Source organism: Podarcis vaucheri, assembly GCF_965113315.1.
Source record: "Podarcis vaucheri genome assembly, chromosome: 16".
Lineage (NCBI taxonomy): Eukaryota > Metazoa > Chordata > Lepidosauria > Squamata > Lacertidae > Podarcis > Podarcis vaucheri.
In genome coordinates, this window is record NC_138754.1 from 16,819,141 (window position 1) to 16,842,252 (window position 23,112).

Consider the following 23,112-nt stretch of genomic DNA (forward strand, 5'->3'; position numbering starts at 1 on the left):
CACCTTAAATGTATGGGGTGAAGGTTTATCTGTGAGGGACAAACTACAGTTCCCAGGATGCTTTGCTTCAGATGATTGGGGTGTACACAGCGAGGCAGAGAGCCCATGAGCAAGCAGACTGCAGTGCCAGAGAGGGGAAGCAGGTCCAGGAGGGCTCTCCTCAGTGGGTGCCCTGCTGGAGGGTGGCCCGTGGGCAGGGGCCCCATCATGCTGACTCCCGGCACCAGCTCTGTAGAGAAAAGGTGTTCTGGAAGAGAGGAGGGGCGCCTGATAAGAAAGCAAAAAAACAAAACAGCATAGTTAATCATTTTGCGTTCCAGAGTTGTGTGTTATCCTTTCTTTGAATAATGAAGTATGAGGTCAGAAGGCAGGGGTGATCTCAGCACCGAGGAGAGGGGAAAGGGAGTCAACTCTGACCACTTTTGGAGGAAGCGCTTCCATGGGAACCTCAGCAAGTGTACATAACAAAGCGGAGCCATGCTGCCAGGCTGGGCACCTGGAGAAGGGAATGGCAGGCAGAGGGGAAGGGAGAGCCAGTATATCCCTCTGGATCTCTCTCTGCAATAGGGGAAAAAGAACTTTGCTTGAGGAAGGAAAAGCAAGCCATGAGAGCTCGTCCACACCTTGCTTGTGCCATGCCTAAAATGCACAGGTCTGAGAGGTTTTCCACTTGTCTCGTGTTTTCTAAGCGGGGGTACAAGAGGTTTTTTTGTTTGCCCTGTACTGTACACCCATCATAGAGTGACTATTCCAGCACCCGTAACAAACTATGGTTCCTAGCATTCTTTGCGGGGAAATTGTGCGCTTTAAACATGCTTTGAATTAGTGGTGTGTACACAGGCTTAGGACACTTTAAATGTGGAATCCCAAAGATCTGGAAAGCGGCTGAATCCCTCCTGCAAAATACAGGCTAGAGGTGCCCGCTGATGTTATGCACTTTTTAAGCTTTGCATTGATTTATTGTTTTGTTCTTTGTATGGAAATCTAAAACCGAACAACAAGACTGGATTGGCTAACACTTCTTTATCAACTTAAACCATCTCAAAAGTAGCTATTGTGTTATTAAATTAGTAAAACACACACAAACTTTTGGAGTCATTTAGATTGTACACAGATCCATTTTCCCACATGCACTTAAATTTGGATGGGGTGGGGGGCTTTACATACATTTTTTATAGTTTGGGTGTCAAGTCTGACCTCAGACTTGTAGGACGATTTAAGTGGATTGACAATCACCCACAAAGCAAATCGAGTCAGAGGTCTTACTAGGGGGCCTGTCCTGAACGAGTGTGAACTGTTTATATGGGCAGGTGTGCCTCTGAACCCCTGAAAAGTGCATTTTCCTACAAGTGTACAATTGCCAGTCCCCAAACATCTGGGGTTTCATGGGGGCTTATCTCCCAAGAAGTGTGCATCAGGTACGGACCCCATGTGAGAAGAACTAGGCTTCTAAAATGTGAGGGCAAAACCTCTAAAATGTAGAGCCAGTGCAGCATAGAATATTGGACTAGGACCAGGGAGGCCTGGGTTCAAAGCTCTGGCCACAACGCTTGTTAGAGGACTCCTCACAGGGTTGCTGACCGGATCACAGAGGAAAGGGGTGGAATCACACTGTCCTTAGAGAAAGGGCAGGATGGCAACATATTAAAATAGATAAAGTAATGATTGTCCACCGACCTAACAAATTTGCAAGGGCCTGTTAAGCTCATGCTGAGGCGAAGAAAATCCAATCAGGAGTTTAACAACAACAAAAACAGCCAAGAAGCGAACACAGTTTTAAGATTGTTCCAAGCTGAACTCATGATTCTTGGTCAGTCGCTTTACATTTCTATCATTCCTTTGTAGAAAAGCCATACACGATAACGAGCTATTTTAATTCTCCACCCAACCAACCAACAAGAAGACTTCCTTCCATGCCTTTCCTGCTACATCCAGGCTTTTCAAAGTCGTTTTGAGACATTTGGCTGCTTTCAGACCAAAGTTGCCCTCAAAATATCTAATCACTGAAATGCTATCTTAGCCTCCATATGGAAATTTAAGAGACACCCTTCAAGATCTGCATTTTAGAGTAAGACTTGCCAGTCCTGGGAGAGAAGGGAAAGTCACACTTATTGTGTATCTATCCAAGCTGCTAACCTGGACTTGCCTCCTGATTGGACAGGGACACTCCCCAGGGTGGTGACTCATACAGAGACCCGATAAGTAGTCATAAGGTCATCTGAAGCCACTTCACGGCAAGTCAAGCCATTGGGTCTGTCTAGTTCAGTACTGTCTACTCTGAGTGGCAACAGCTTTCCAAGGATTCAAGCAGGAGTCTGTCCCATCCCTACCTGGAGATACTGCTGGGGATTGAACCTGGAACCTTCTGCACACAAAGCATGTGTCCTACCACTCAGCCACAGACTTTCACCTGCTCCCTGTCTTCTGTGATAGCAGAGGAGGCCAAATCAGGAATCACTGAATGACCCACATATTCCCGGTGCACAGAGACACAGAATTATCCATCCAGCGAAGGCTGATTGGGAGATCAGCAACTGACACGGAGATGCAGCAGGCAGACTCCCCCCCCCCCCGAAGGTGGGCATCCAGGAGCTTCTCATGACTTTATTTAACTCATTGGCAACTCTTTCTGAGCCCGGTGGCTGGGAAGTGCTGGGTTAAGGACTTCCAGTAAAAAGAGAACCACAGCAAGAGTATAATCCTTGAGGGTCTTGGAAGGAAACCACAACAGCAGAACTGGTTTCAAACGGTTGGCGCTCACCCTAATAATGACAACTAGGCATGTCCCAAAGGCAGGAGTGGAGCATAAAATGATAAGCAAAGCCCAGCTCCATCACAGCCCGACACCCTGTTTTCGAAAGTGGCCAGCCAGGTGCCTCTCAGGAGCCTGCAAGCTTCTGGAACTCAGCAATTGAAACTTGGAGAAATATTGCCTCTGATCCTGGAGAGTAATTGAGATACAGTGGTAACTCAGGTTAAGTACTTAATTCATTCTGGAGGTCCATTCTTAACCTGAAACTGTTCTTAACCTGAAGCACCACTTTAGCTAATGGGGGCCTCCTGCTACTGCCGCACCACCAGAGACCGGTTTCTGTTCTTATCCTGAAGCAAAGTTCTTAACCTGAAGCACTATTTCTGGGTTAGCGGAGTCTGTAACCTGAAGCGTATGTAACCTGAAGCGTATGTAACCCAAGGTGCCACTGTATTTGACACAGGGGGAAAGAATTACCCTTGGTGTGTGTGTGTCTATGGTGTATCAGAGGGACTGTAAATCCCAAATCACTGGAGCCACACACTGCCTGGGCTTGAGAAAATCTAATGGGGTCCCTTCCAGATCTACAATTCTGTTCTTCTAATGGGGCACATTGATCACCAACGATCAAATGCAATGGTCCCTGAGCTTTCATTAAAATTCAACGCAACAAGAAAATAATTAAGAAACCAACAGCCTGTCTGACCAAACCAGCCCACCCATCTCCTGCAAGAGGTAGGGGTGGCCAAGAAATCTGTGTTACAATACAAAAAAAGGGGTGGGGGGGGAGAGGGGGGAGAGAAATGTGCCAGGCAAGAGGAGGAAAAGTACATAATAAAACTCTCACTTCTGCCGGAATGTAAATAACTCTTGAAGCCTAGGCTCAAGGAATGTCAAAAGAAAGAACAACAATATTGAAAGAGGATGGTGAGTGGAATTCAGAGATAAGGAAGGAGAAAGCCTTAGAATCACAGAATTGTAGAGGCGGAAGGGACCCTGAGGGTCATCTAGTCCAACCCCCCTGCAATGCAGGACTCACAGCTAAAGAATATCTGACAGAAGGCCATCCAACACCTGGTTAAAAACCTTCACTGAAGGAGAGTCCACCCCACCACATTTCAAAAGAGTCCAATTCCACTGCTGAACAGCTCTTATAAATTGTTGTGACTCACCCTGGAAGGGTGGATAAATAAAATAAAATTATCATCAGGGTGTTTTGGTTTTTTTTTAGTTTCCAGGCTCATAGGCGCTGCTTTTACTCATTGTTTGTGGGGCTTGGCTCACTGCCTTGAGTTGCCTACACTCCTGACTTGTGGCAGCTTGATATGCTAGCCGCGTCTGTATTGTGCTTGGATGCAGGAAATCAAGTTTCGAGAAATGACTTGACTTGGTCCTGGGTGGTCATAATTTCCCAACCTAGCCTACCTCACAGGGTTGTTGTGTGAGGCTAAAACACTGCTCTCGATAGAATCAAGCAACTGTTTCCTGTTTATACCCTGGATAACGTAGGCGTAATCTAGAATGCAAGGGAGGTGCCCCACAAGTCCAGGAGGCCAGATGCAACTATGCTAGTTATTTGTGGCACACCACTGGCCAGAAAAGGAGGGAATAAAACTAGTTCTCTTCCAGCTTGTTTTCTCCTTTGCAGGATTCTAACGCTACAGGTGACAAGGCAAGAATTTGCAAGGCTGGCTTAGAACGGAAAGATAAGCAGCCAGGCAGAAACTCTGCTCCTCCATTGCTTCACACACAACGGATCCACGTGTAAGAGAGAGTTACTCCCTGACACTGCAATTGCCGTTGAACGCTTATGCATCATGCCTGAAAAATCTCAAATCAAAACACTGGCAGGATTAATGGAAGCCAGGCCTTGCAGATAACGGATGTCAGAGGAGGAAGACTCCAGCATTCACCACTCCCCACCCCAGATCGCTGAAGCATTCTTCACCTACTTCCTTGCAACATCAACGCATAATGCCACCGCGATGTTCATCACTCTGCTCATTTATGACGGCTGGCGTGTGGATCTGTGCCCTGCAACTAAAATCTTTGCCCTGTTAACCCCCCTACCTCACAAGAGGAAGCTAATGTGAGGGTCATAAAGCAGGTAGACTGCGAGCGCTCAACGCCCCTCTCCCCCAAAGAAGCACACCTTGAGAAAACTGTCTGGGTTTGGCTGGAGGCATAGCATACAGGAGAACATAGGAAGCTCCCTTATACTGAGTCAGACCATTGGTCCATCTAGCTCAATATTGTCTGCACTGACTGGCAGCAGCTCTCCAGGGTGTCAGGCAGGACTCTCCTCCAACCGTACCCTGAGACGCTGGGGATTGAACCTAGCAACCTTCTGCATGCAAGACAAATGCTCTACCAATGATCTACGGCTCCTCAGTTTTTGGAGGCTATCCGCACTGTTACCAGAGTAAAAAAGGAGCAGGAAATCAAGAGGCTTTTTTGCAACCACATCACCAGGGTCACACCATTCGAACCAGCAGCAGCAAGAGCTGCATTAACTGAGAACAGGCCACTGATGCGCAACAGGAATTACAGCCCCTGCCTTATCTCCTGCCTGTCCTCTTTCAGTTGTATCCCAACATGGCGCCTGTGGGTACAGTGGTACCCTTGAGGTCCGGTCCAGCATCCATGAAGCCTCTGAGTCATGAGATGGTGAAAAGGGCTACTTTTTCCTCCCTTTAAAAAGCATCCAGAGCTGAAGGAGGAAGTGGGGAAGAGTGACTCTCTTTCCCACTTCCTCTTTCAGCTCTATGGGCTTTTCATGGCTCAGATGAATGCTTCTGGATGTTGTTGTTGTTGTTGTTGTTTAGTCATTTAGTCGTGTCCGACTCTTCGTGACCCCACGGACCAGAGCATGCCGGGCACTCCTGTCTACCACTGCCTCCTGCAGTTGGGTCAAACTCATGCCGGTAGCTTCGAGAACACTGTCCAACCATCTCATCCTCTGTCGCCCCCTTCTCCTTGTGCCCTCAATGTACCCCTTCATAGATCACTGTCTCGCCATGGCGAAGGGGCTTGAATAACTATAAGCTATACCATGCAGGGCCACCCAAGATGGACAGGTCATAGTGGAAAGTTTTGACCAAACATGACCCACCTGGAGCAGGAACCGGCAAGCCACTCCAGTATCCCTGCCAAGAAAACTCCATGGACAATGCTACTGGATGCTACTGGCCAAATCCCATGGAAAAGTGGCACGTGTGTGTTTGTGTGTCCATCTCCTCTCCTCCTGTTTTTCAGGGAGAGGTTAATCCAGGGGAGAGAAGTGACAGGAGGGGGCACCCACCCCAAAAATACAATGCTGCCGACATACCTGAAAAGATAGCAACCCCTGGCTTAGATCCTAACCTCCTTAGGTCACAGGGAACAGGTTTCATTTCACTTTTAGTTTGTGCTATGCCAACTTTCTGCATTGCTATACACAAGGCTGTTTACAAGATATGAACACAAGAGCACTCTCCCCTCCTGCTGCTTGCAGCAACTGGTCTTCAGAAGCATTGCTGCCTCTGATCATGGAGGCAGAGCATAGCCGTTGTGGCCAGCAGCCGCAGACAGCTCCCTCCTCCACAAATTTGTCCAGTTCTTTTTTAAAGCCAACCAAGTTGGTGGCCATCGCTGCCTCCTGTGGAAGAGAGTTCCACAGTTTAACTTTGTGTTGCATGCGGAAGGGCTTTCTTCCTGGATCTTCCAACAAACGCTCCCCACTTTTCTCCTATGGTAATACTGCTGTAAAATACTAATAAAGAACGTATTGATCCATTTAAATGTTGTCTTTACTACTGTGCCAGTACTGTATTTTAATTGTTTTATTATTGCTGAACGTGCAAACAGAGTGAAGTGCTGACCTACTTTACAGGGGCGGCCCCATCTTTGAAGGCCCGCCCAGTCCAAGAGTGGTTTAAAATAAAGGCCAAGAACCACAGGAAGTGGAGAGGGGTAGCCTTGGCATTGCCCATATAGAGGCGGCAGCACCTGGATGGCAAACTGAGCAGCCAGGCAGGCCCCAGACTTCTTCCCTTCCTGAGATTTATTATAGTCCTGTTTAAGTTTGCCTCACTACATGTAAGATTTTAAGAACAAATCTCTCCTCTTTGTTTTTATGAACAATGCCAAAACAATGCCACACTATCTATCGTACTGCTTTATACAGAGCCAGGCTACGGGCCCATCTCATTCAAAATTTTCTCCCACGTACAAAAAGGTATTTCCCATAACTAGCTCTTTTTTTTTTTTGCCAAAGTTTTTCTTGCAAATGAAGTTTTTGAGCTATTTTACTGAAGATTTCAGTGATTTCTGCCCGGACACTGTTTGCGGCTATGTCCGGGAAATTCCAGACATATGGCAACCCCTATGTCAATTTGCAGTGCCAGAATCCAACCTGGGGACTTGCTTCATGCAAGACAGGTGATATGATAGCCGCCATCAGATATCTGCAGGGCTGTCCCATGGAAGAAGAAGCGAGTTTGTGTTCTGCTACTTCAGAGGGAAGAACTCAAACCAATGGATTCAAATTAGAAGAAACGAAATTTTGACTAAACATGAGGAAGAGTGTTACGGTGGCAGGAGCTTTTCAACAGTGGAACAGACACCCTCCAGAGGTGGTGGACTCTCCCTCATTGGAGGTTTTCAAATAGAGGTTGGATGACCGTCTGTCAGAGATTCTTCAGCTGTGATTCTTGCATTGCAGGGGGTTGGACTAGATGACCCTCAGGGCCCCTTCCAGTTCTACAATCCTCTGATTCTAAAACAGATGGTATGGCTCCCTCTCCAATAGAAAACTGTACTCATTTCGGCGCCAGCTAAAAACGTTTTTGCTTAGACAAGCCTAAACAAAAGTTTAGTTTTAATCTGTTTTTGGCCTCTTGCTATTTTAGCTTTTTGGAAGTTTTGGATTATTGTTGTTAAATTTTTCCTATTGACAGTTTTATGGGCAGTTTTTTTGTAAACCACTTTGAGTTTCTGGGGGTTATTTTTACAATCAAGAAGTATATAATTTTTATGAAATAAATAAATAAACATTGAACTGTACGTGTAAAATGAAGTGTGTCAAAACACAGCCAGCCATTATAATTGTGTGGCAACTCTAAATCTCTTGTCTTAAGACCTCTAGGAGCAGTGGATGTGGTTTTTTAAAAACTTTGTTTTACCGCCAGACAAAGCCATCCTTGGAGGCAACATGGAGGTGGTTATTCCTAAGGATCATTCAAGGAGAATACGAAAAATTCACCAGGGGGCGAACCCCACAGGAAAGTGGACCCACTTAGCTGTGGAGAACAAGGCCCTCAGTTGCCCAAGCAACCAGATTTCCATTTCTAAAGGTCTTTCGCAGGGAAACATTTCCCCCCATTAGTAAGCAAATGAGGTCCAGATTCAAATCAGAATAGGAGAAGCATTAACCTCAAATGTCCTCAAGTGTGATTTGCTGCGAGGGCTGCTCTTTCTGCCCTCAGCTTATGCCCACACAGAGTAAAACCATTCACCAGAGGAGCCACAAAATGGTGTAAAGTGGTGCCCTGACCTCAGCCTTGCTTTTTTATTCAAAACTGGAAATCCTCAAGAAGGGAACCCCAGTGCTCTAAATTTGCACCCCAGGGATTATCTTCAAGGAACAGCTCATCTAATATGTGCACAGCCTATAAAATAAAAAAATGAAAATGAAAGGGCAATATCTCTCATAGGCCAATATCTCTTAACACCGGAAGAGCCAAACCTTCAGTTTAAACAGAACTCTCCAGCAGGGCAGAATTTTAAAATGGCAAACAGTAGCAGAGGCAACTGGAAAACCCCATCCTAAGGGAGGAAACGCTGAAATATTTGCCTGGGGTAGGGGAAGAGGAGATGAGGGTAGGCAAAGCAGCTTGCCTTCAACTACCTAGAGACCTGGGTCATGCAAAAGGTGGAGCATTCCTGCTCTCTGTTGATCCAGAAGCTGGAGGAGACCCAGTGCGTGGAAATTGCAAGGAAGCAGATTTCAGATCAACCTGAGGAGAAGATTCTTAACTGCAAAAGCTACTTGGCATTGGAAGTTTCTCTGGTGACTACGTGGAACACCCTCCATGACAAGGATATAAATAACTATATAGCTTTTAGAAGACACCTGAAGGCAGCCTTGTATAGGGAAGTTTTTTTTTTATTAATGTTTGATGCTTTACGGTGTTTTTATATTTTGCTGGAAGCCTCCCAGACTGGCTGAGGCAAGCCAGTAAGATGGGTGGCATATAAATAAAAAAATGAGTAGTATTAGTAGTAAAGTAAGGTAAAGGTAAAGGACCCCTGGATGGTTAAGTCCAGTCAAAGCCGACTATGGGGTTGTGGTGCTCATCTTACTTTCAGGCTGAGGGAGCCAGCGTTTTTCCACAGACAGCTTTCTGGGTCATGTGGCCAGCATGATTAAACCACTTCTGGCGCAACGGGACACCATGACAGAAGCCAGAGCGCATGGAAACACCATTTACATTCCTGTCGCAGCAGTACCTATTTATCTACTTGCACTGGCATGCTTTCGAACTGCTAGGTTGGCAGGAGCTGGGACGGAGCAACGGGAGCTCACCCCGTTGCAGGGATTCGAAATGCCAACCTTCTGATGGGCACGCCCAAGAGGCTCAGTGGTTTAAACCACAGTAGTAGTAGTTGTTGGAAATATGGCTGGATGACTACCTGTCACTCACAGGATGCTGCAATTGCAGCTTATAGGAGCATAAGAGGAGCCGTCAGGGTAATAGCCCATCTAGTACAGCATCTGTTCTTATGGAATTGCAGACATGGAAGGAACTCTGGGGGTCATCTAGTCCAACCCCCTGCAATGCAGGAATTGCGGCTAAAGAATCCCCTAACAGATGGCCATCCAACCACTGGTTAAAAACCTCCAATGTGGGAGAGAGCCCTCCACCTTCCAAGAGAGTCTGTCAAACAGCTCTTACCATCAGAAAGTTCTTCCTAACTTTTAGCTGGAATCTCCTTTCCTGTCATTTGAATCCATTGTTCACGTCCTACCCCCTGGAGCAGCAGAAAACAAGCTTGCTCCATCTTTCATGTGACTTTTATTAACTGCCATGTTTGAATTAATTTCTCCTTGTTCATTTTTCAAGGGATGACTGTCAAATGTCCTTACGTTCATTCTGGAATTTGTACACCACTTGCGAGAGCGACAGAGTTATGTAAAGCAGCACAGAAGTCTTAAAATGAACCGATGGAATCAAGCCTGATTCTTTAGGCTTGCCTCGTATCAAATACCCTAAAGCTTTCCTATTTCTCTCCCCACCACCACCACCTGCCTTGGGGAAAGAAAGCAGATTATCTTCAGCATCAGTGTGGAGAATAATAAAGGGTGCCCCTTAGCATGTGCAGAGTGCATTTCCCTCCACAGCAAGCTGGCATATCCGTGATCCCACTCTGAGGCTCTCCAAGGAGGCATCAGCTTATTTCCAAAAGCCAACAGGATGCAAACTCTGCTTTACAGTCCCAAGGCACAGGGTAAAGGTTAGAGAGGAAGTAACTAGGTGAAAATCTTGAAGACAGGAGAACAGCTCAGAAGGAAGCTTTTTAAGCAACCACAACAATCCTCCGACAACAGCAAAAAAGGAACATTGCCAAAGAACCAGTTTAAAAATAATAATAATCACGGACCCACAAACCAACATAAAATCTTTCCAAACTCATATTCAGGTACTGCCTACCTCAGCCTCACAATGCATGACCTACATCTCTCATTAGAGAATGAAGGCACAGCTCACTCTGTGAAAAGAACTCTGTCCATGCTCAGAGAGACACAACCATCCTTTTCCACATGCTCTAGGGCTAAGAGAGTCAAGACTGGAGCAAACCCCCGTGAAGCTGTCATCAAAAAGACCTCTGGGCACGTGCAGAGTGCCTTTGCTCCAACCAGCCCTGCATGGCTGATCTTAAGGAGCAAAAGCTTCCAATCCAGGAAGGTCAGAAGCTAAAACTCCGGGCCACCCTCAAACTTCTGGCATCTCTGTGGTTGCCCCCCGCCCTAATAATAATAATAATAATTAAACTTTGTTTTGCTGCCAAGAGAACAAGAGAGCATCATCACCTGAAACCCATTTATAATAAGGGAGGGAGAAGGCAAAATCAAACAAACAAGCCCCCACAAAACGTACCTTTTGCAGAAGAGGGAGAAAGCCAGTCTCCCATCAGCTCAATTCCTCAGTTTCCCCCCAGTGTTGCTTCTGCCCTGGAGTTTCAGGGGGGTGGACAAGGGTGAAATTAACCAGGATATCAGGTGTCCCTGGGCAGAACCAAAAGCCACCTTTTGCACCCCCCGGCTTGAGGGCTGCTTCCTAGCCTTTTCCCTTTCTTCCTCTTCTCTGCTCCAGCCTCCTCCTCTCCTGACACCAAATAAACCAGGAACAACCGCCCTGCGTTTAGATCCTCCTCGGAGTTAACCCTTTGCCCTTCCTTCCGCCTGAGGGCTCTTTGCAGCCACAGCCCCGAGGGGGGAAACTTCTGCTACTCCTGCAAACAGGTTAGGGTCCATCTCTCTCTCTCTCTCTCTCTCTCTCTCTCTCTCTCTCTCTCTCTCTCTCTCTCTCTCTCTCTCTCTCTCCCCCCCCCCCACCACCATGCCAGTTCTCCAGGGTTTTATATGCGCCCCCGGACCTGCCAATGAGATGGGAAGGCAGAAGAAAGAGGTCCTCTCTGAGCTTGAGAAACAGAGGCACTCATAACTTAAAGGGGACAGCGCACAAATCATGTGTACTGCACCTTAGAGAGGAGAGAGAGATGGAGGAGGGTCGTCTTGAGCTAACACAACCCAAGAAATCCAAATCAATCTTCATCTCAAATGGGGAGAACCTATTGTTTCTATTACCACCCAGTTTTCTCCAATGTATGCGCCTTAGGGGCAGAGACCAGATATTTTTTCCGTTTTCATTCATCTAAATAACCTTATGTATGTAAATAATAACTAATATTTCATCATCATAAACATATTTGTGGCCTAATTTGTGTAGTTCGTTTACCCTATTTTATAGTCCCTGTGGGTCTTCCAATTAGCTATTTATTTTAAAAAAAGGAACGAAGAATAAAGTGTACAGTATTTGAACATGCACCTTTCCTCTTGAAAGGAAACAAGAGGCTGTTATTAGCATCTATTAGGCTAAGCTGCCGCCCTTCCTCCAGACCTCCCATCTGCATATGCACAACACCTGTGCCTTTAAAAAAAATTAAAATACGTACTTTGCATTCCCTTTTTTGTTGTTTTGTGTTATGATCCTTAGGTGAAGGGTGATTATACAAATTTAATAATTTACTGACGATTTGCTAATTATTCTATGCAGTTTATGTTGTATTTGCAGTATCCTATAATTATCATACAGAATCATATACAGTGGTACCTCAGGTTAAGTACTTAATTCCGTTCCGGAGGTCCGTTCTTAACCTGAAACTGTTCTTAACCTGAAGCACCACTTTAGCTAATGGGGCCTCCTGCCGCTGCCGCACCGCCGGAGCACAATTTCTGTTCTCATCCTGAAGCAAAGTTCTTAACCTGAAGCACTATTTCTGGGTTAGCGGAGTCTGTAACCTGAAGCGTATGTAACCTGAAGTGTATGTAACCCGAGGTACCAGTGTAATTGTGAAGTTGGAAGGGACCACATGAGTACTCTAGTCCAACCCCCTGGAATGCAGTATTTTTTTGCCCAAGGTGGGGCTCAAAACCAAGACCCTGAGATGAAGAATCTCATCCTCCATCAGCTGAGCTATCCCAGAGATTACGTTATTGTCATTTATTGTTTGTAAGCTGCTTTGCAATTCACATGAATGAAAAGCAGCATAGAAATATAATGAATCAAATTTTTAAAAAATCCCCCTGACCACATGCAGATTGCCTCTCCTTTAAGAAAAAAAAAGTTTTTTTAAAAAACAGGTGTGAGAACAGAGTGCTTCAAGGTACATGCAGAGTGTTGTTCCTGCGCGTTTACCCTTTGGCACAGGTCTAAGCATACACTGTTGAATGTATATTGAGAGGCAGTGTGATGTAGTGGTTAGAGCGTCAGACTATGACCTGGGAGAGACCAGGATTCAAATCCCCACTGGACCCTGAGCTCAGACATTGCCTCTCAGCCCAGTGTACCTCACAGGGTTGTTGTGGGAATTCAATGAAGAGGGGGCTCCTTGGAGAAAAGAAGGTGGGATATAAATGCAATAATTAAATGAATAAACAATACCTTGAAAACACACTTTCCACCCCTCCAGGCTCTTAGAATCACAGAACTGTAGAGTTGGAAGGGACCATTGCAGTCATCTAGTCCAACCCCCTGCAATGAGGAATCTTTCACCCAACGTGGGACTCAAACCCTCAACCCTGTACCAGCTGAGCTATCGCAGGTCTTTGTTGACTATTGGGCCTGGAGGGTGAAATTCTGGCTGGTCCAGTGAAACTCTGACTTACCACTCACCTTGAAATCATGCTCAGAGGCACTGTCTTTCTATTCATGTTTAGATGTGTGTGTGTGTGTTTTTGCCACAGAGGGAGGAGGAGAAAAGGCTTCTGGGTGGGCCAAAGCAGTAAATAATAATAATAAACCACCAATAATCCCGGCTGGCTAGGAGGAGGTATCCTGGGAGAGAAAGAGAGAGAGAGAAAGAGGAGGGAGGATGGCAAAGTCAGTGTGATAACAGAGGTGAGGCAAGGAACACACAAACACACGTCACCTTAAGCCCTCACCTTGTGCACACAGACACACAAGGCACAGACAGCAGCCCTCGTGCAAACATTCACACGCATGGGTGGAGCCTCTTCCGGCTGCTTCTGGGCACTGTTAAACCCTTGAATGTTGCAGAGGAAATAGAGTGAAAATTCTCTCTGTCCGCCTCTCATATAATACTAAAACTTTAGGTCACCCAGACTGAACCGACAGTAGATTCAGGACAGAAACACATAATTTGCCAATGGAACTCCCTGCCACAAGATTAGGTGATGTCCGGAGGCTTCAGAAGGGGTGTGTATCATCAGAGTTCCCTGGGAAGAAGGGCTGATTGTTAAACCACTCTGGGAATTGTAGCACTGAGAGGGGGCTGGGGGGTGTGTCTCCTAACAAGCACCCTTAACGAACTACACTTCCCAGAATTCTTTGGGGGTAAGCTTCAACTGTTTAAAGCAGTATCGTAGTGGGAATGTGGCCTTTATGATCCAGAGTGACTGCAGTTTCCTAACCCAATAATGCAAACAAAGACACGTCTCTTCTAGGAGAGTTTGCAAGCAAATGATAAATTATACCCCTTAATTCCACTCACCCCCCCAAAAAAAAACTAGATTAAAGGAAAACAAAGCTATGTATCAAATAAAACAGAGCAGTAAGAGTGAAACTAGCGTACAAAAACGTGCTACTGTGCACCAATGAAATTTATTGCAAAGAAAGGTAAATATGGGGAGAAACCTGCACTGAAATTTTCATGAGGGCTTTAAAGAAACCCTTTCAAACTGATGCAGAAACATGTCAAATTTAAGATGAATAAAAATGAGAAATGGAGAGAAAGTTTTTTCTATCTCAATGGACGTAGCGAGGGGGGCGGGGGGAGCTGCTCCCTGCAAATCAGCACAAATCAATACAAATCTTAGATTCTGCGCCCCCCCCCCAAATCCTGGCTACACCCATGCCTGTCTCCTCTTTGCTCCTTGCTGCCCTTTCAAACGCAGACTCTCTTGCAGCTTGGAAAGCAAACAGGGGTGGCTCCTCTTGAGGAGACCTTTGTGCAGCATGGCAAGGATGGCCAAGTGCCAACCTCTCGGCCGCAGCCTTCCAAGGAAGGCTCCGCTGTGCTCAGGATCCTGTTTGCGGGGAGGGGGTGCCTCTGAGGACGTGCAAAGCGCTGCCTCTCGCCACCGCTCAACATCCACAACTGTCCTCCAGTGCAGACCACGGGGCCCTCTGAGCATGTGCCGAGTGTGACATTGATCTGCTCCTATGGGTGGAATCCAGGAAAAGCAAGTTGGAACTGCACTCCTTTAAAAAAAATAATAAAGGTCTTAGCTATGACTGACTTCAGCCCTGTTTCAATTAGCACGGTGTGTGGCCTGATCCTGCTCATGTCAGCCTCACTGAGTTCAACAGACTCCCCAAGAAGTCTCAATTGTCAGGTCTCTTGCAGCTTTGGGCTCATGGAAGTCTGGATATGTTGAGGTCTGGGGGGATCACCTGAATTTTCTCCACAACACACTAGGAAGACAGAGTGGCGTAGTGGTTAGAGCATGGGTAGACAAACTAAGGCCTGGGGGCTGGATCCGGCCCAATCGCCTTCTAAATCCGGCCCACAGACAGTCCGGGAATCAGTGTGTTTTTACATGAGTAGAATGTGTCCTTTTATTTAAAATGCATCTCTGAGTTATTTGTGGGGCTTAGGAATTTGTTCATCCCCCCCCCATAAAAAAAATAGTCCGGCCCCCCCCACAAGGTCTGAGGGACAGTGGACCGGCCCCCTGCTGAAAAAGTTTGCTGACCCCTGGGATAGAGTGTCAGACTAGGACCTGGGAGGCCTTGGTTCAAATCCCTTGAGGGCCAGTCACTGCCTCTTGGCCTAAGGTAAAGGTAAAGGTAAAGGTACCCCTGCCCGAACGGGCCAGTCTTGACAGACTGTGGGGTTTGTGCGCCCATCTCACATTTATTGGCCGGGGGCCAGCGCTGTCCGGGGACACTTCCGGGTCACGTGGCCAGCGTGACATCACTGCTCTGGCGAGCCAGAGCCGCACACGGAACGCCGTTTACCTTCCCGCTGGTAAGCGGTACCTATTTATCTACTTGCACCCAGGGGTGCTTTCGAACTGCTAGGTAGGCAGGCGCTGGGACCGAACAGCGGGAGCGCACCCCGCCGCGGGGATTCGAACTGCCGACCTTTCGATCGGCAAGCCCTAGGCGCTGAGGCTTTAACCCACAGCGCCACCCGCGTCCCTGCCTCTTGGCCTACCCTACCTCAAAGGGATGCTGTAGGGATTAAATGAGGCAGGGGGAGAACCATTCACACTTCCCCACACCCCTTGAGCTTCTTGGAGGAAAGTTAGAATATAAATGTTGTAGTGTAATAGTAACAACAATAATAACAAATAATATTTTCAAAACACACACAGGAGAGTGGACTCCTCTGACAGCAGATCAACCTTACCATTTCTCACTTCATCAGGAAACTATTTCAGCTGCAAGACCCACAAGATTTTTGAAGCTGAGCTCTTTATCCTCGTCTGTATTGGATTTGAAATTGTTTTTCTTTTCCTTTTTCTAAGTACGAAAGTGGATTTCCAATTGTTTTTAATAAATTGCCGTAATAGTTTTTAGTTGCGGGCGCTTCCACCGTGAAAATGCTTTGAGATGCTTTAGGGGAGGCAATTAATTAATCAATGGGAAACAAACTCAACTCTGTGCTTCCAGCGTTTCGGCGAAAGAGATCGCCTCAAAAGTCAGCAGGGCTCACCCTCGTGGACACAACGAAGCAGGCTCATTTGGGCAAGCCGAGAAACTGAAGCCAAGTATTCAGATAAGTTGATGCAGCCAGAAACTGAGAAGGCTCAGAGCAAACCGCTTGCCTTGCATGAAGACGTTCCCAGGTGCAATCTCCCACTGGCACCTCCAGAAAAAGATAAATGTTTGACAATAGGTTATTAGGGTTCAAAAACGTACCTCATTAGCATCTGGGGCCTGTGAAATGGCAGGTGCCTTTAATGCAAGTGTGCTAGAGATGTGTCCATTTAACTTCTAGGGACTGCGGAAGCAAAGCTGGCTCTAGCATGAGCCCGACGGCTGCAGGGCTCTTCAACAGCAGATTTGGGGAAGGATGAGGGTGGCATTTCAGAGCCCTGCTTCATTCCTCCTTTACTGGCTACCCAGTGAAGGAGGCTCACTGTCAGGCAGAGCCCAGAAGGAAATGACTAAGCCTCTACTCCCTCCTCCTTGTCGCTGGGTCTGCTTAACAAGTTTCCGCCAGGGCGACCTGCTTCAAAGACCTTAACTTGACTTTAGGGGGATCACAGGCGGATGCCGGTGCTGAGACTTTGAGCAGGTTAAATGTGCATGTGTGCACAGACCTTTAAATTTGTGGGCTGTGCAGGTTCTCTACAGGCTGCCCTGGTTGCAAGGATATTTGAGCTAATAAGTCAGGTGTTTAATGTCTCTTGGCCATGGCGGTGCAATAGAGCAGGAATTCAAGGGATATTAAGGAAACTGAGACCAGGGACAATCAGAGCAATAATCTCTTCTGGTTCTGCCTCTGCAGTGTTAATTTTCCAGTCTAAAAACCAGGCCTACATGTTGCACCTGTCATTGAGGTGCTACTGGAAAACATATCCCCAGGGCTGAGTTCTCTGGCTTCTCTGTCCCTTTGCTGCCAATTCTTATACACTGGATGGAGAGTTTCGTTTGGGATCTTTGGAGAGCATGAAGTTGCATCTAACTGCTGACTGCCTCTGTTGAATTTATTGGCTGGCATCATTTTAAAAATCTGTTTCACTGGTTATTTATCAATATTGTTTCGTTATGCTTTCTATATATAAAATGTCTGTTTTCAAAACATAAGATATACAGTGGTGCCTCGGGTTACAGATGCTTCAGGTTACATACGCTTCAGGTTACATAGTCTGCTAACCCAGAAATAGGACCTCGGGTTAAGAACTTTGCTTCAGGATGAGAACAGAAATTGTGCTCTGGCGGCGCAGCAGCAGCAGGAGACCCCATTAGCTAAAGTGGTGCTTCAGGTTAAGAACAGTTTCAGGTTAAGAACGGACCTCCGGAACGAATTAAGTACTTAACCCGAGGTACCACTGTAATTCGCAGTTAGAGGCAAGCTACAAAGCGTAATATTTAGTTTAACTAAATAGTTAACATACCACATAGCACAGTTTAACATACCACCGGCCAATTAATTTGAAACAATTTTCATATTATGGGCCCTGCTTGGGTGAAACTTGGGGGAAATAGCTTCAGTCAAAGGATGGAAGGGGGTGGTCCTTCAGGCATCTTGGTGCCAGGTCTTGTTTTGGACTTCCAATTCCCATCAGCCCCAGCCAGCACTCTGGAATGTCCGGCAGAACCACACCTCCCCGCTGCTTTTACACAGAAGCCTTTAGAAACAGGAGACTCCAGGGACTTGCAGCTGTGTTGTTAAAGATTGTGGAGACAAAAGGAAGGCTATAACATGCATGTTTTGCCTGCAGAAGGTCAAATCCAGGTATCTCGTGTTCCAGGCAAGAGAATCTCAGGTGCCCGTGCTGACAAACAAAGGGGGAACGGCTGCCAACCAAGGCAAGCGATAGAGGACAGGTCAGAGCTCCAAAAGCTCATTGTTTACTTTATGTTACTTTCGATAGAGCAGCGTCTCCAAAAAACTGGTGCCTCAAGCTTGGATCACAATAATTCAGACCCTGGTGACTTCAAGACCAGAGTACAGTGGTACCTCGGGTTACATATGCTCCAGGTTACATACACTTCAGGTTACAGACTCTGCTAACTCAGAAATAGTACCTCGGGTTAAGAACTTTGCTTCAGGATGAGAACAGAAATCGGGCTCCAGCGGCGCGGCAGCAGCGGGAGGCCCCATTAGCTAAAGTGGTGCTTCAGGTTAAGAACAGTTTCAGGTTAAGAACGGACCTCTGGAACGAATTGAGTACTTAACCTGAGGTACCACTGTACTGCAAGGCACTCTGTGTGGGGCTTTCCCTTGCACTTGGCCCCAGAAACTGCAGCCAGTGCAGAATGCTGCAGCACAGTTGCTGACAGGAGTGGCTCTGTGCCAGTGGGCAAATGGGTGGGTTCCTGTCCTGTCCCTTAACCGTCTGATAGTTAGAAAGACAAAAGCCAGAGCTGAGGTGTGGGGGAGCTAGAAGCTGAAGCAGGCTGCAGGCTGGGCAGCTGAGAGACAGGGCCATGCCTGATTTCTGCTGCAGCTATGGGAAAAGCAAGACCCTCTGCGGGTGTTAATGCCGTGAGCACCTCTGTCGTAGGCTCAGGTTGTATATAACCTGAAACTGTTCTTAACCTGAAGCACCACTTTAGCTAATGAGGCTGCCACACCACCGCTGCCGCCGCCGCACAATTTCTGTTCTCATCTTGAAGCAAAGTTCTTATCCCGAGGTACTATTTCTGGGTTAGCGGAGCCTGTAACCTGAAGTTTATGTAACCCGAGGTACCACTGTATGTCTAAGTAAACCATACATCCTAGAGACACCACAGTCTCTGCTGTCCCTCATTCTGAGGAAACCGAACCTGGGAATCTCACACAGCTCAGGAGATTGGGGTGGTGTGCAACATTATTTATGTAAGTATTTATATATTATATAGCATTAATAGCTCTCCAAGTAGCTTCTGAAAATCACTTCTAAGATGGCCAGTGAAATGGGAAATAGGGTTGCCAGGTCAGCAGCATCCCTGACATTGAGATTTCAGGATCCAAACCTGAGACCTAGGGGTGGCCTCTGGTGATGTCACAGGGGAGGGCCCTGGAGACGGAGGTTAATTGGGAGAGGGAATGGGAGAAGGGAGGACACCTCCCTAGAGATAATTTGCAGACAGCTCCTACCAGGTTGAAGCTTATAAGCAGCATGCAGTCTTCTTAATATTTGTTTTCCTTATTATTAAAGGCACTCTTGCCCACCCAGATATTCAAATCCTCTGTCCCCACCCCCGCTGACACCTGGAGGACGTCAGGCAAACCTGGAGACTTCAAGTCAGACGTAGAGATCTCGCAGCCGTAATGGGAAGCCAAGAACCATGTCCCACGAGGCCAGCTTGTGTAATTCTTACCTGCCTCTCTGAGGTCAAGTCCCCCCAGAAGGGATTCCCACCTGGATTGCAGGACTCCTTGGCAGGCAGAGTTGTTCATCACATAATTAAAGTGCAAAGTCCTTGAGGACGACTCCAGATCATCTCCAAATTAGCTGGAATCTTGTCCCGAGAAACCCCCCTTGAAAGAAGCAACCCTGGAAAGCTAGTGGGAGGGGGAACACCCTCAAGGGCAGCCCTTGAGCATAGTCCTTGAGTTCGCTTTCATTTCTCTTGTTTGTTTTCTGCTTCCAGAGCCATCCCAGAAGAGTGACCCGGCAGCGGCAGCAGCAACAGCAACAAACACCGGTGGTGGCTGAGGCGGTGAGGAATCCAGAAAAACACTGCAGCAACAAAAGCTGCAGTGTTCACTCACAGAAAAGCCGACGGGGCCTTTTTCTGCCTACACCGCAGAATTCCCAGAGAACAAGGCCCCGGTGGCCAGAGGATCTGAGGCTGGGCCAGCTTCCCTCTAAAAGCCTATGCCCATCCAAAATTTAGAATCGCTGCAAAGAGAGCAGGTCTGAGCGCATCTGAAGCGAAGCGAAGGCGCAAGGCAGAAGTTGGGATTACAGCCTGCGGAACTTACCTTGATGAGTGCTTTTGCTTTAAAAGGAAACAAAAGCAAATTTCTAGTCCTTACTGATTTCAGTGTGGCAGTGTATAGCACGCCCTCTGACATTTCTCAGGTGAAAATAGGGCCATATTTGTAGCAGAGAGCCAGGGTTATAAAGCTCACTAGGTGACCTTGGTGGCCAGTCACTGCCTCTCAGCCTAACCTACCTCACAGAGTTGTTGTGAGGATTAAATGAGGAGGGGAAGAAGAACCGCCTATGCCATTTTGAGCTACTTGTGGGTGGGAAATAGATGTGATCTACAACTTCAGCATAGGAGCCAACTGCTAGCCAACTCAAAATATTTGAGGGGACCAGCCCCTCCCCCCCGATGATGGGCATTGCCATTCAAATGGTGTGTGCACCCCGTGTCATGTGATTATGTGGGGTGGGGCTTACCTGCTCTCCCAAATATTTTATTCAAGTTGGCAGCCCAGTACTGTACTGCAGTCCTCACTCAGAATATCACTGCCCCACCTCCCTTATACATTGGTAAGGTGCTAGTCCTCCACGTTGATGCTGTCCCTTGTTACCTTGCAATTTTCTGCCTCCCACCCATTTCTGTGCTGCAGGAATGTTCATTTCAGTAAGTGTGTGTGTGTGTGTGTGTGTGTGTGTGTGTGTGTGTGTAAAATATATACCTGGCCTGTGATCCATTTTCAACAGTTCGGACCACGCTATTAAAAATCATAATAACCTCAGCCTGTGCATTTACACAACTCTCAGCAGAATGACGGCAAAAACGTTTTGCCACCCTCAATAAATAAAAACACTTTGACCATGCACAGTTTCACCTTTTTGCTCACTTTCTGCTTTCGGGGCAGCCCCCAACTCCCAGCCTAACACAACACATGTGAGTCTTATGTAAGATAGGGGGTGTGTAAAATGGCTGCTAAGGGAGACTGTGCTCTTTCGGAGCTCTTGACACTGCTTGGGTCTTATCTGCACCATCTAAAAATTGCTTCTTCCTTCATTTTTGGGTTATCAAACATTTTTGGGGTATGACATTTCCACTCTCCAGTAAATACATCTGTTTTCCGAGGAGCTAAAAATTCGCCTTTTTTGCCCAACTGCTGGAAAGCAGGAAAATATTTTCCGAACTGATGAAAAGGTGCTGTGCTGTGCAATGTGCACCTGCCCTTTTCGAATATCTGGAGGGCTGCTCCATGGAAGAAAGAGCAAGCTTGTTTTCTGGATGGAAGAGAAGAGAATTGCGCCAGCAGTGAAATCTCGAGTGAATTGCTGTTCTGAGACCACAAGCTCACCACACTCTGCTTGCCCCAGAAGGGTGTGTGTGTGTGTGTGTGTGTGTGTGTGTGTGTGTGGCATCTCCAAGACTTCCTCACTCTTGCTGGAGTAACAGAAGAATGTTGAAGGATGTCTCCATCCTAATGTCTTGGGCCGTTGCACCCTCTTGTGCCTGTACACAGTCCCTGCAAGTCTCTCTTTCCCCACCTTCACCAAACCCTTTTCCAGTCCTGCTGGAACAAAAGAACAAAATCTTGTCAGAAAGAGACCCCGGGGTTGTGACGGTGAAGAGGAGGGACCTGTGTGCGAAAGAAAACAGAAAACAGCGAGAACAATTGGGAAAGGGGCCCGAAACGGGTGGCCCATCTGGGAGGCCGACTGTAGGTGGCGCCAGAGCTAAGACAGGTGCAGCCAATTAATCAATTCTACTTTACCCCATCTTTGTGGTGTGTTATAAGAGCAACACTGAAACTGAGGAGGAGGAGCAGGCAGGCAGTGCCACACCCCACACCTCGAACTGGGCTGACACATGGTGGATGGAGCAAGCTTGTTTTCTCCTGCTCCAGAGGGAAAGACCCATGGACTCAAGTTACAAGAAAGGAGATTCCAACTAAACATCAGGAAGAATGTTTTGGATGGCAAAAACTGTTTGGCAGTAGAATAGACTCCCAAGAGGTGGTGGACTCTTCTCCCTTGGAGGTTTTTAAGCAGCGGTTGGACGGCCATCTTGTCATGTATGATCTAGTTCAGCCTTTCTCAACCTTGGGTCCCCATGTTTTTTGGCCTACAACTCCCATCATCCCTGACCACTGGTCCTGTGAACTAGGGATCATGGGAGTTGTAGGCCAAAAAATCTGGGGACCCAAGGTTGAGAACCACTGAATTCTAGTTGAAAACCCTGCACTGCCTCAGGGTCCCTTTCCAGCTCTACAAATCAGTGTTTCCATGATTCTGAGGAGGTGGCTGAAGTTGGTGGGGCAGTGCCCGGTTTGCTCTAAAGGACCAGCCCCCACTGGACTGAAGACACACAACTGCCTCACTTGGAATACTATGTAAGAGGGAGGCAGTGTGGTGTAGTGGTTAGACTAGGACCTGGGAGAGACCAGGGTTCAAATCCTCATGAAACTCACTGGGTGTGACCTTGAGCCAATCACTGCTTCTCAGTGTAAACTACCTTCTAGGGTTGTTGTGGGGATTAAATGAGGAGGGGGACAACCGCGTATGACTCCTGAAACTCCTTGGAGAAAAGGGCAGGATAGAAACACAAAGAATAAAAAAAATCAAGTTCCCATTGCTGTATGTCAAAAAGGTACAGTGGTACCTCAGGTTACATACACTTCAGGTTACAGGCTCCGCTAACCCAGAAATATTACTTCAGGTTAAGAACTTTGCTTCAGGATGAGAACAGAAATTGGGCTCCGGCAACATGGCAGCAGCAGGAGGCCCCGTTAGCTAAAGTGGTGCTTCAGGTTAAGAACAGTTTCAGGTTAAGAACGGACCTCCGGAACGAATTAAGTACTTAACCCGAGGTACCACTGTATATTGCAGATTCAGGGGGAAAAGACAACCAAAATGACCAAGGGCTCGGAGCAACCCTCTTAGGAAACAGGGTTACTGTACAACATTTGGGACTCTTTGTTTAGCTTAGTTCTTTTTAGAAACTCATTCATTGGTGCAGCAACCCCTAGTGGACAAAAACACACCCCGCTCCCAGCTC

The 23,112-nt window shown here is 47.1% G+C and overlaps 1 protein-coding gene across 2 annotated transcripts in view; it reads right to left on the minus strand.

Annotated features, from left to right (window-relative positions):
- ARHGEF2 (Rho/Rac guanine nucleotide exchange factor 2) overlaps positions 1–13,206 on the minus strand; it is a 111,109-nt gene extending 97,903 nt beyond the window's left edge. The window contains exon 1 of one of the 2 annotated variants that reach the window (XM_082204269.1): positions 13,189–13,206. The gene's annotated coding sequence lies outside the window, so the exon portion shown is untranslated. Of the gene's footprint in view, positions 1–10,890; positions 11,216–13,188 lie in introns of those variants that run through there. The other variant, XM_082204268.1, reaches the window with a different exon arrangement.
- Positions 13,207–23,112: the final 9,906 nt, after the last annotated feature.